The sequence below is a fragment of the Diachasmimorpha longicaudata genome, chromosome 1, assembly GCF_034640455.1.
Source record: "Diachasmimorpha longicaudata isolate KC_UGA_2023 chromosome 1, iyDiaLong2, whole genome shotgun sequence".
Taxonomy (NCBI): Eukaryota; Metazoa; Arthropoda; class Insecta; order Hymenoptera; family Braconidae; genus Diachasmimorpha; species Diachasmimorpha longicaudata.
In genome coordinates, this window is record NC_087225.1 from 1,818,479 (window position 1) to 1,829,308 (window position 10,830).

Consider the following 10,830-nt stretch of genomic DNA (forward strand, 5'->3'; position numbering starts at 1 on the left):
CATCTCAGTTCACCACTTCGACACTGAATTCAACTCTGATTTTTTTTTAGAATATTCATAGTTTCTTCAAAGACTAGAAATTTTTTTTCCACTTAAGACGTCTGTAGGGATTTTTATTCAAAAATTTTGAGGGCAAAAATTATACCGGAATTTGTAAAGATTTATTCTACTCGAGGCATGTGTGATTTTTTTGTAGAAATGTACATTTCGTAGAAAATGTAAAAAAATGGTAAAGACGTGCCCAGCCGCCCCCGGGGTCCAGAAGCTCCTCCCCAAAAGAATACAAAAGAGGGTTGGAATGAGGGAAGAACTCCACTATCATGGCGACCTCTCAACTTGCCTAGTTTTTTTTTTTTCGAGGTTTTCTTTCGGTTCTTGATGCACACTTTATCAGTTCTGGTCTCGCCGCATCTTCTCCCCTCTGGCCCTTTTATTTTACCGAAAAACCGTTGGAAAATCTGTATCCAAGTACTGTACATCCTTCCCATAATTTCCTGACCCACTTTCAGGAGCTACATCGATGTGCTTCTCTCGGATAGTATTCCACGTACTTTGCCAACTGTCACATTCAATTATGGTAATTTTTGGAATAGTGAGAATAATAGGTGGGGGCTTTTGAGATACGCTAATTGGATAATCGTCAGAAGGTCGCAATTAGAAATTGTTTTGAGAGACTATATTTCTAATAAATCCAATGCTCTAATTATTTGAGTGTTATCACTATTATCGTAATTGGTCGGATGATTGACAAGTGGAGAGTCTCCACTGGAGATGTTTGTGAAACTGTCTTTGAGCATTTTTAAAAATTTTATTATTATTAAAAGAGCGACGTTTGGCATTGGCATGGATTTTCATCGACATTGAAACTCGCGCGTATCGAGTTTAAGATAATATCGAGTTTCGTAGCATTTGATTCTTCGTAGGATTAAAAGGACAAGAAGTTTTGCATTTGATTCGATTTTCATTTCCATGATTTTCCCTCAAACATCAATAGAACCAAAATAACGTTCGCGTTTACGAATAATTAGCGCTGCAACGCTGAAAATCAATCTTGCTGTGGAATAAAAATATAGAAAAGCTGACTTGTGATATTATCCTTGTGGTGTGATCGTAATTTCTAATGTGGGGAAGAAAAGTGCACTTGAGTTGCACCTGATAGCACACCACTGATTTTGAATAAACTTAACTCACCGGGTGGTTTTGTATCAAATGGAGACTTTAAATTGGCATCAGGATATTTAGTTGACTTACTTGAAGATACTAAATGTAAGAGCAGTCAAAGAATTCTTTCCGAATGATGAAAGAGGCTATGTTAAAGGATTATTTATCATCGGACCTTTTCATCATTTCAAATACATTATTAGAATTAAATGTTCATTTGTATAAAGGACTTTTCGAAATCAGAGCTGTAGTTCGCCTTGAATGAATGGATTTGCACTTTTGATTAAAATAGCAGTGGCTTTTTATTACTTATTGAAATTTAATTTTAATTTAAGTGGAGATAGACTTATGTGAAGGTTTTCGTTCCTTCCCCGTTGAAATGAAGCCCTCAAGACAGCAAATGATTCTGGAAAGAATCCTACTTTAATATAGGGAAAAACGAATGTCTTTATATAAGTTAGAATTGAATCCTCATAAACATTTAAAAGGCTTTTATTCATATAATGAAAGCATCACTTTTGATGACGAAAAGAGGAGTACATGATCGATCATATAATGGTCACCATTATCATATGATGATCACCTGAGATGGATCGGAATTTGTTATCCATTAAAATGTTGGTTTTTGACATTTCTATTTTTCCATCATTTCATACGATATGTCAATATTTTATAACAACCAAAGATAATATCATAATTACGTTTTTCTGTAATACTTTCAAACAGCAATAAAATTAATTTTTCTGGGATATTTTTATTCCATAACAATACTGACTTGCAACGCTAATTAATAGTAAATGCGCTCAAGCTGCACGTTATTATTCTAGTTTTCAAAAAACAAAGAATTAATTCAGTTTTGTTGGCCTGGAACACAAGTGTTAAATTTATCTGCTGGTGCATATGACTTCATTATTTTTACTAATAAAATAGGGAAATATTGCCAAATTGTTAGTTTGTAAATTATGCTCATCGTTTCTTTCCAATTCAGTGACGAAATGATGAACTCAAAGGAGTTGTCGTATCTCTGAGTCGAGTTTTTGAGCAATATCTCCGAATCTAAGGAAAATAGCGAGAATTTTACCAGCACATTTGTTGTAGACCTTAATTCGCTCCACATAAAAGATATAATATAAATTTTGTTATCTTCCTTAAATTCTGACATATTTATCGAAAATTGGTCAATAGTCAGTAAGTGACTTATCTCCTTTCATTACTTTGCCACTGAATTCATTGTTCATATTATTTTATTGAGTTACAGAATATTTTTCTTTGGAAGAATTCTCTGAGATTTTCGACTTAATTGAATTTTATCTCTATTTTTATTCATATTCTTTTCTGTTTCTCTCCTTAGTCCTCCATCAATATTCATGAAAAATTATAAATTTCCAACCTTCAGCATGAAAATCTAATTAATCGATGTAATAATCATTGAAACAAGTATTAGAAGGATTTTTATGATTGGATTCATTTAAAATTCAATTGAAACGCCGGGACAGTCGTGATTGGAAAATTTAATGTAGGGGATTTTTATAACTTTAGAGATCAAACAATCATGTGACCAGATCTCTTTCAACAACTGTCAACGAGTTTAGTCGAAATTAAAAAATCTTTCAACATCTTTAGATTTTCCCAAATCCAAATTTCCGTTGACGATATCTTCCACTGATTTCTCAGCTTCAATTATTTGAATAATTTTCATTTATTTTGTTTTTGTAGTCGCCGTTTCGAAATTGAAGATTAAACTCAATAATCTTATAATATTATTATGAACTGCAGGTGCAGCTGATTGACTATCTTGAAGTAAAACAATAAACCATTAGCCTTGCCCACTTGAGTGCATACACAATACAGAATAATTACTTCTGATTGTGGATAAAACATTGTTATAACTTACAATGAATCAGCATTATTCATCGATTCATTACTCGATCAAGAACATTAATGTTGGACTATGAAAAGTTGAATTTTTCCATTGATGGACAACCATCGCTCATCTCTAGGGACAAATACTTTCAATGATTTTATTTTAGAATAATCATATCGAGATATAAAATTGCAGTGGATTTGCGGAGAACCTCTAACCATTATTGGAATGTAATATTATTGGACAGAAAGTCATGAAAAGTACTATGCAGACTTAATATTATAGTCATAATTATCATGGCCTGTAATATTATAGTCAGAAATATTATTTGTTGATGATATTCTGGGTAAAATATCATGTCAATAGGATATTATTCACTAAAAATTATTTTGGTTATATTGCCCGTGGGTGAATATAAATTGCATATGCGTATGTGCAAGAAATCTCCAATGAAGAAGATAGTTCAGTTGGAAGAATATTTAATAGATAATCGGAAGGTTCGAATCCGGGGGTCGGACTATTGAGTTTTTTAGTTTAATTTTCTTGGAAAATTATATCAAGAATAATCGTGGTTCCTTATGTACCAAATTCTAAAATTTTATGCAAGAATGTCTTGTGACGTAACACGATTTGAAACGCTATATAAAATTTCCGGTCTCGCATGTGAAGAATGTAAACCGCTTCACGATTTTGCGTGTCTATATTGCCGCATGTTTATATGAAGATATTATTTCTGGTAATATTTTATCCAGTAATATTCCTCATGTTTTCCATGTACTAAGTAACGAAGTACTAGAATATTTTGTATGTTATCTATGCGAAGTAATTAAGTATTTGAGCATTTTGTATTCATCCGCAATGAAAATGTTGGATATTTTGTCATTTAATACTTCATACATCTATAAATATTAAGTTGAAAGAATTTTTTCTTTGATATAAAACTAAATACCACATATTTGATTATCTAGTATCTAATTGTGCACTAAATACTAAATTTTCCAATACTTAACAGAGTATTTTAATATTAAAATATTATTTCAATTTTTTAATCTTAAAATGTTATTTTAAAATTTAATATTTAAATATTTAAATATGTGTTTGAGTACTTTCTGATGTTTTTTTTTCATGTTTGAATGTAGCAAACCGTCCGTTTTAAAATATTATTAATATTATTCTCGAAAATGCCAGCGAAACAAGCTAACTGCAGAATTTACAGTTAAAATGCAAATGCAATTGATGATGTTGATCGTGTATCCAACGATTCACAAATTATTCATTAACTTTAATACGCCACTTTCATCATTACCACCCATGGAATATGAATAAATTATAAAGTTTGAAATATGGCGACACAGCGTATCATTTCACAAAACTAAAATGGAAGAATTACAATTGACAAATGTGATTTAATTTTATTCAATTTCATAAATTATCCGGAAATGATCATCCACTTTAAATTGATGTTTGAAAACATCTTGAACATTAAAGACTCATTACCCAATCAATAACATCCATTAGTGATTCCTTTTTAACTCGGAATTATCAGGACAATCCATACGTTCACATTTCCTCAGTTAATTTCAATACAAAATTAATTTTATTTCTCGTTAAAAAGGCTAAATACCAGGCACTTAGGTATAAAGTTAACTATTTATAAGCAATCCAAGTAGTAAATAACTATCGATACTTACTATTTAGAAAGCTTTCAAGTATTAAGTCCACGAATATTTAGTATTTGACGTTCTTGAAGGGAATAACTATTACAGTATTGAGTATTTACCTTTTCTGAAATACTAAATATTCCTATATAGTATATTCCTATTTCGTATTATCATCGGTTATAAATACTGTATGTTTATCTGATGATATTATTTCTTGAAATATTTTTCCATAATATTCTGTCCCGTAACATTTAGAAATGAAATCGATGACATGGGATAAGATTAAACTTTAAAAAAATCAATGAATTTAAATTCTCTATATAAATTTATTGTAAGAGAAAAAAAAAATCTCAGCAAAGAATTCTCTTGACATTTTCTTTCAAGTGTGAGAAGGTTACACATAAGATGGCCTCGTACCTCAATACATTTTTACACATTCTCACTTAAAAAATTATCTCCGCCATTGATAATATTTACTCATGATTCATTGCAAAGTAAATCAGACGTTTGTCTTTATAAAAAAAATTTTTTAGAATAAAATTGTCTTGAATCCACTAGTTACACAGTGCTTTTTCCTTCAGATTATTCAGAGTCATTTAATTATTTAATTATTATATTCCATCATAAAAGTGATGCTAATCCAGAGTGCAATTAGAACGATAGTACCTGCCAATTATATAACACCAAGTCACTAGTCTCCTTCCTTTCTTATCAAATCATTTACTCATCCATTTTAATCCCACACTTTGACTCACTTCTTCAATGACGTATCTCCAATTAAATTCACCTCGAGTCCACGCTAAAAATGGTATCAAACTTCATTGACAAAGAGCGGAAAAATCCTTGATATCCACTCGAGACACTGTCAATACACCAGCAAAGAGCCCCTCCATTCTCACTTTTTAACAAAAAAATATCTTCACCTTCACCATCAGAAAATTGAAATAAACTATCTTCCATTATCACTCTCGATCGTACTATCGATTTTTTTTATGACTGGCGTAAAACAAAAAACTTTTTTTGTGAGAAAAATCTGTAATAAAGAGTGGCAAAAGAGGTAAAATAGAGTGGAGAGAAAAAAAAAAAGTCCCGCGTCGGTGTGAGACTTCATCAAATTCTTTTGTGCTGGGCTCGTGGTTATAACGACGCTTCTGGTTCTGGATGACGTTAAAGAGTTTACCGATAAAAAGAAAAAGGAGGAGGGAAAAAAAAATGATGAGAAAAATGGGATCTTGGACAAAGGGGCGATGAATCATTGTCGGTGACTTTTTTCACTGCAATAAATATAAATAGTTTTCACTGTTTCACGCGCCTCTGTGCATTCTCTGACATCATCCCCCACCTCTCGTAACTTTCATCTCGGAGAATTGTGAGATTACTGGTTTTCGTGTGATACCGAGTTTCCACCTTTCTCCAGTTTTAAAAGAGACTAAAATGCCGGTGGATTTTTCAATTCTCGTTGGTCTACGAGCCACAACGAGAAAGAAAGCTCAGGCGAGCTTTCTCGTGGGATAAAAAGATAGAGATGAAATATAATTAAATTGCCGGATACCATTAGAATCGGGTGACAATTAATGAAATTGGTTAATTTAAGGCTACGTGCTGATGTTTCCGATTGGCTTAAGCCTTTTTTTTATTTCTCGGTAAAAATTAGGAAGCATTGACAACAGGACCAAGCTTGGTTGACTCTAAATTGTGAAGCTTGACATGTCCTAGCATGCGTCTGGCTCCAACTGATGGTGCTGCCAATCTAGGGCCAACGGTGTTTCGATAGGTGACCGCGAAGCCCTGTAGTGAGACTAGTTCATAGCCTGATTCAAGCTTGAAACTTTCTAGTGTTGCTCTCGCTTCAGCCAATTCTCATATCAATGGAGTCATAAAAATATGGAAAATTAATTGGAGTCGATTATTTTTTTTAGTTAATTAATTTTAGTTGATTAATTAAATAGAGATCATCTGCACGACGTAATGTACGCAATACGAAGTTTTTTATACATTATGTTGAAGTGTTTGATATCAGATTTTTATAAAAATGAAATAAATATGTGTTAATTTTGTTGTCCAGTCTATTAAATTCCAAGGCCTGGTTAACGCCAGGCTTTGCTTTAGAGCAGTTTAGATCAAGTCTGCTTTGTACTGGGGGGCCTATGTTGGGCTGACCCTTGCACCAAGCTGAACTTCCCCAGCTTGGCCCAATGTTTCCCTCCCAGCATACCCCAACGCTTCATCTAAGCTATGACCCCAGACTATAAACATACTTGGCTTGTGTTGGTCTAAGCCTGGTCCAGGCTTGGTTCAATTGTTAATTTCTGAGATAGAGATTTATTTTCAATATATTTTTTCGTGTGTTCAATTTTGGGATTGCCGCCTACTCGAATAGTTGAGATAAAATTGGTGGGGAAGTGGTACCTAGAGATAAATTGACATATCTCTGGAGTCTTTGACGAATATCTCCAAATCTAGGGACAATGGCGAAATTTTTGGAATTGAAGTTCTTGTGGCACTCGAGTCCTTTGTCAGGTTCATATAAATTTTCCTATCTCCCCTGGATTCCGGGATATTCATCAAAAATTGATTAATAGTCTTGGAGCGACTTAGAAAAGGCAATTTAAACTGATGCTATGAAATTTGACAGAGACAGTGAGATGAAAAACTTTGGGTTTTCCTTCAACAAATTTTTCCATTACACAGAACTATTTTTTTGCAGCCTTTTATATTTCTATTTATTTTTAAAAATTCTAGGGCAAACCACTACAGAAAACTTTTTCTTGGCGCATTTTTCCAAAAAATTTATCATTGTTTTTTCCAATTTAGTTAATTTCTATCCAATTCCTAAGATTGTATTGTCTACAATATTCAACACTGAATAGGACCTCGTTTGTAACCGATGGCAGTTCCTACAAAAAGTTCCTTCGCTAAATTGGCCTCAACAACTCCCTCAAAAAGCTATTTACAAATGATGAAAAAGAGTTCCGAAAGAAACCCTCAAAGTCCTCGAAGAATTTCATGAAAAGAAATGAAATACCAATTCCATTCTTCTGTTGTCCTTTGTATTTCCGCATGGGTCAATGCCACTCTATCATTTGGTTAAATTAACGACTGAAGCTCGCGTATACAAACGAACAAAAAGTTAACAAAAAAAAAAACGAGAAAACAATGTGCAATAAAACACCGACACGCAACTCCCACCTGTTAAAACCACAGTTTCTTTTTTATCCACCGCAAATCGTATACGATTCGTAAAACAATATGACGGTAACATGTGTGTTACCCATCCATCGATCCAACCATATACAACCACGTAGACTTTTGTTCGTTCACCCTCTTTATGTTCATTTGAATTTTTCATTCGTAAGCGTGGAATAGCGGAGAAAGAACGGAAAATGACATAAAAAGGGTGAGTGTATAAAATATTACATTGCGAGGGTTTGGAAGAGAAGGTTGTACAACTGGGTCAGTCTGCAATTAAATGGATTTGGGAAAAAAAAAACGAAAGAATAAAATACTTTGTCGTCTTTGTGACGTAAAAACATATAGAACTGGTTAGACAACCTGCACGATGAAATCTACCCTGGGAGTATTAATATCTGATGAAAGTGGTGAGTTGAAAAGAGCCTCTGCGAGATAATTAACCAGACGCATCAATTCAATTAGAGGAGAGAAGATTTTTTAAAAATTAATATCATATTATAGCGACTCAAAATACTGAATAACAGCTGGATGTCTCCTCTGTTAAAATCAACAAACTCAAAAGTACTCAGAAGCGTTATAAAAGCAGTACAAAATATGTAGTATGTCAATTTCGTTGTAATTAAATGCAGAGAATGAGTTAAATGATAGTCTAAATAAATGATGTAGATTTGAGCACTTTAAATAATATTAGAAAATTAATAAAAATAATATTAGTAAATTTTAAGCAAGTAGGCAAATTTTTCATCATGAGGAGGTGATTTGTGGAAGAATTTAATGAATATCGCGAGAGAAGGAGCCCATGACATCAAAACAGAGAGCAAAAGCCGTAGGAAGCAATTACGTCAAGAGAATTCCATTGCCCAACCCACTCCTTAATTCATCACTGACTGAATGTTACGGAAGAAACGGAATCCAAACAAGATCAAATGAAATAAAAAAATGAATAGGAGAAACAGAAAAAAGTGGGAAGGAATAATAATCAAGCGAGCAATGTTATTCGACGGAACTGATATGACGGATACTTTACGCGTTATTATTATTTTTTGACTTTATTTCTTCCAATTTGGTTGGTAGAATGCTTCCGAGTAAATCCGCACTAATTTAATTTCAAACATGAAAAGGTGGATATTCGCGATGTGAGTTAGTGTGGTACTGACATTCGCCAGAGGTTTAAAAATATATATTTAACCTATTAGTAACATGAACTTCAACTAAACAATAAATTTTCTAACAACCACTTAACGGATTGCACCCATTCAACACCTCATACTGTCATATCATAAAATTTATGATCATACCAAATTTGAACTTGCTATCCAAATTATTGAGTATAGAATACTGAAGATATTAAAAAACGTAAAAATGGCAATATCTCGCGATTTTCATAGCGATGAGTACATACGTATTTTCATAACTTTGTATGATACTCACTGGGATAGGTATTTTGAAAAAAAAAATTTGACATTCTTGCAATAATTTTTCAGATATTGCATGAAGGTAAAGGTTAATGACGGCTATCATACCTTGAAAATTCACATTTCGACGTACAAATTTTAAAGGTTTTTCGTACAATGTTCTCAAAATTAATCTTGAAAATTGCAAATTTTCCAGCACATACACACAGACATGATATAGGAAACATTGATTCTCCGCGTCTGATAACATTCGAGATATTGTGCAATTGAAATTCGAGAATCGAAAAATCAATACCTGCTACTAAGCACTAGGCAAGTTCATTTATCCTTTTATAATAAAAAATAACAGCTCTGAATTAACTTGAGATGAGCTTAAAAAAAATTTGACCACGAGGTAATTGATTCGGCTCATTAACATGGCTAGCTTCTAATATGTGAATTGACTTCACTTCCGACCGATTCACCCCAGCACGGGTTCCACTGATACCAAAATATACAGAAGAAAATGCAAGCTAAAACAATTGATTTAAAATAAAAAACAAAAATCGAAAAAACTCTTCTATCACCAGAAGGTTCAATTACCCCACCTCCAGTGCTCAATTCATCACTAACTGTATGTCACGGGAGCAGACCTTTACAAAACGAAAGAAATGAACAGCAGACTGAGAAAAAATGAAAATAAATACGTAAACAGAGAGAATAGAGCGGAAAGAAATTAACAGGCTTAACTTCCTTGGAGAATGAATCGCCCCATGGGAAGAATGGAGCATCGAGCTGAGAAATGGACGAGAATGTGGGGTGGCTGGGCCAACGAAAACAATGAGATTAGAGTAGCAATTCTTCGGTGTTGCTGAGGGTGAGGGACTTAAGACTACTGTTGGCGAAAGAAAACCTTTCGAATGGCTCAGTAAAATAAAAAGCGCCTCTTTGATCGAGTTTTTAATTGAGAGGACGCCACATACATACTGATGTAAAGGGCTTTACCTACAAAAAAAAAGCTAAGAAAAAAAATTGATAGATTGAACACGCAATTAATCTCCCAAGAATTCAGGGAATAGTTTCATTAAGATTAATTGCACAAATATAAGTAATCGATAGAAATATCTTTTTTCAATTGGCATTTATTAATAAAATGCAAAAAAGAGTAGTGAACACAAGTTAAATTGAAGACCTCATCTTAATTATATATTTTAATGAGGCGAGTCATAGGTCGTTATGCATCACGTAGACTAATATCATCTTTACTAGGATTAAATGAACTGTAAAAAATTCAAAAGGACATAGGGAACCAATAAACAATTGCACCTTAAAACATCGCAGGCATTGGAGACAAGTCACATGACAGAGTTTCTAGCAACACAGAATTTGAGGTTAGAATTGAGAATGGAAAACCGTATAATAATTTCTTCGAAACAGTTGTAAAACCACAATTAACAGAAATTCCTCGAACTTTCCCAAATACTCGAAAATTTCCTTTTCCTTCATAAAAAGTGCCTTAATCCCTTCCAGATGTGTTTCTCTCAGTCCTCAGTTCAAC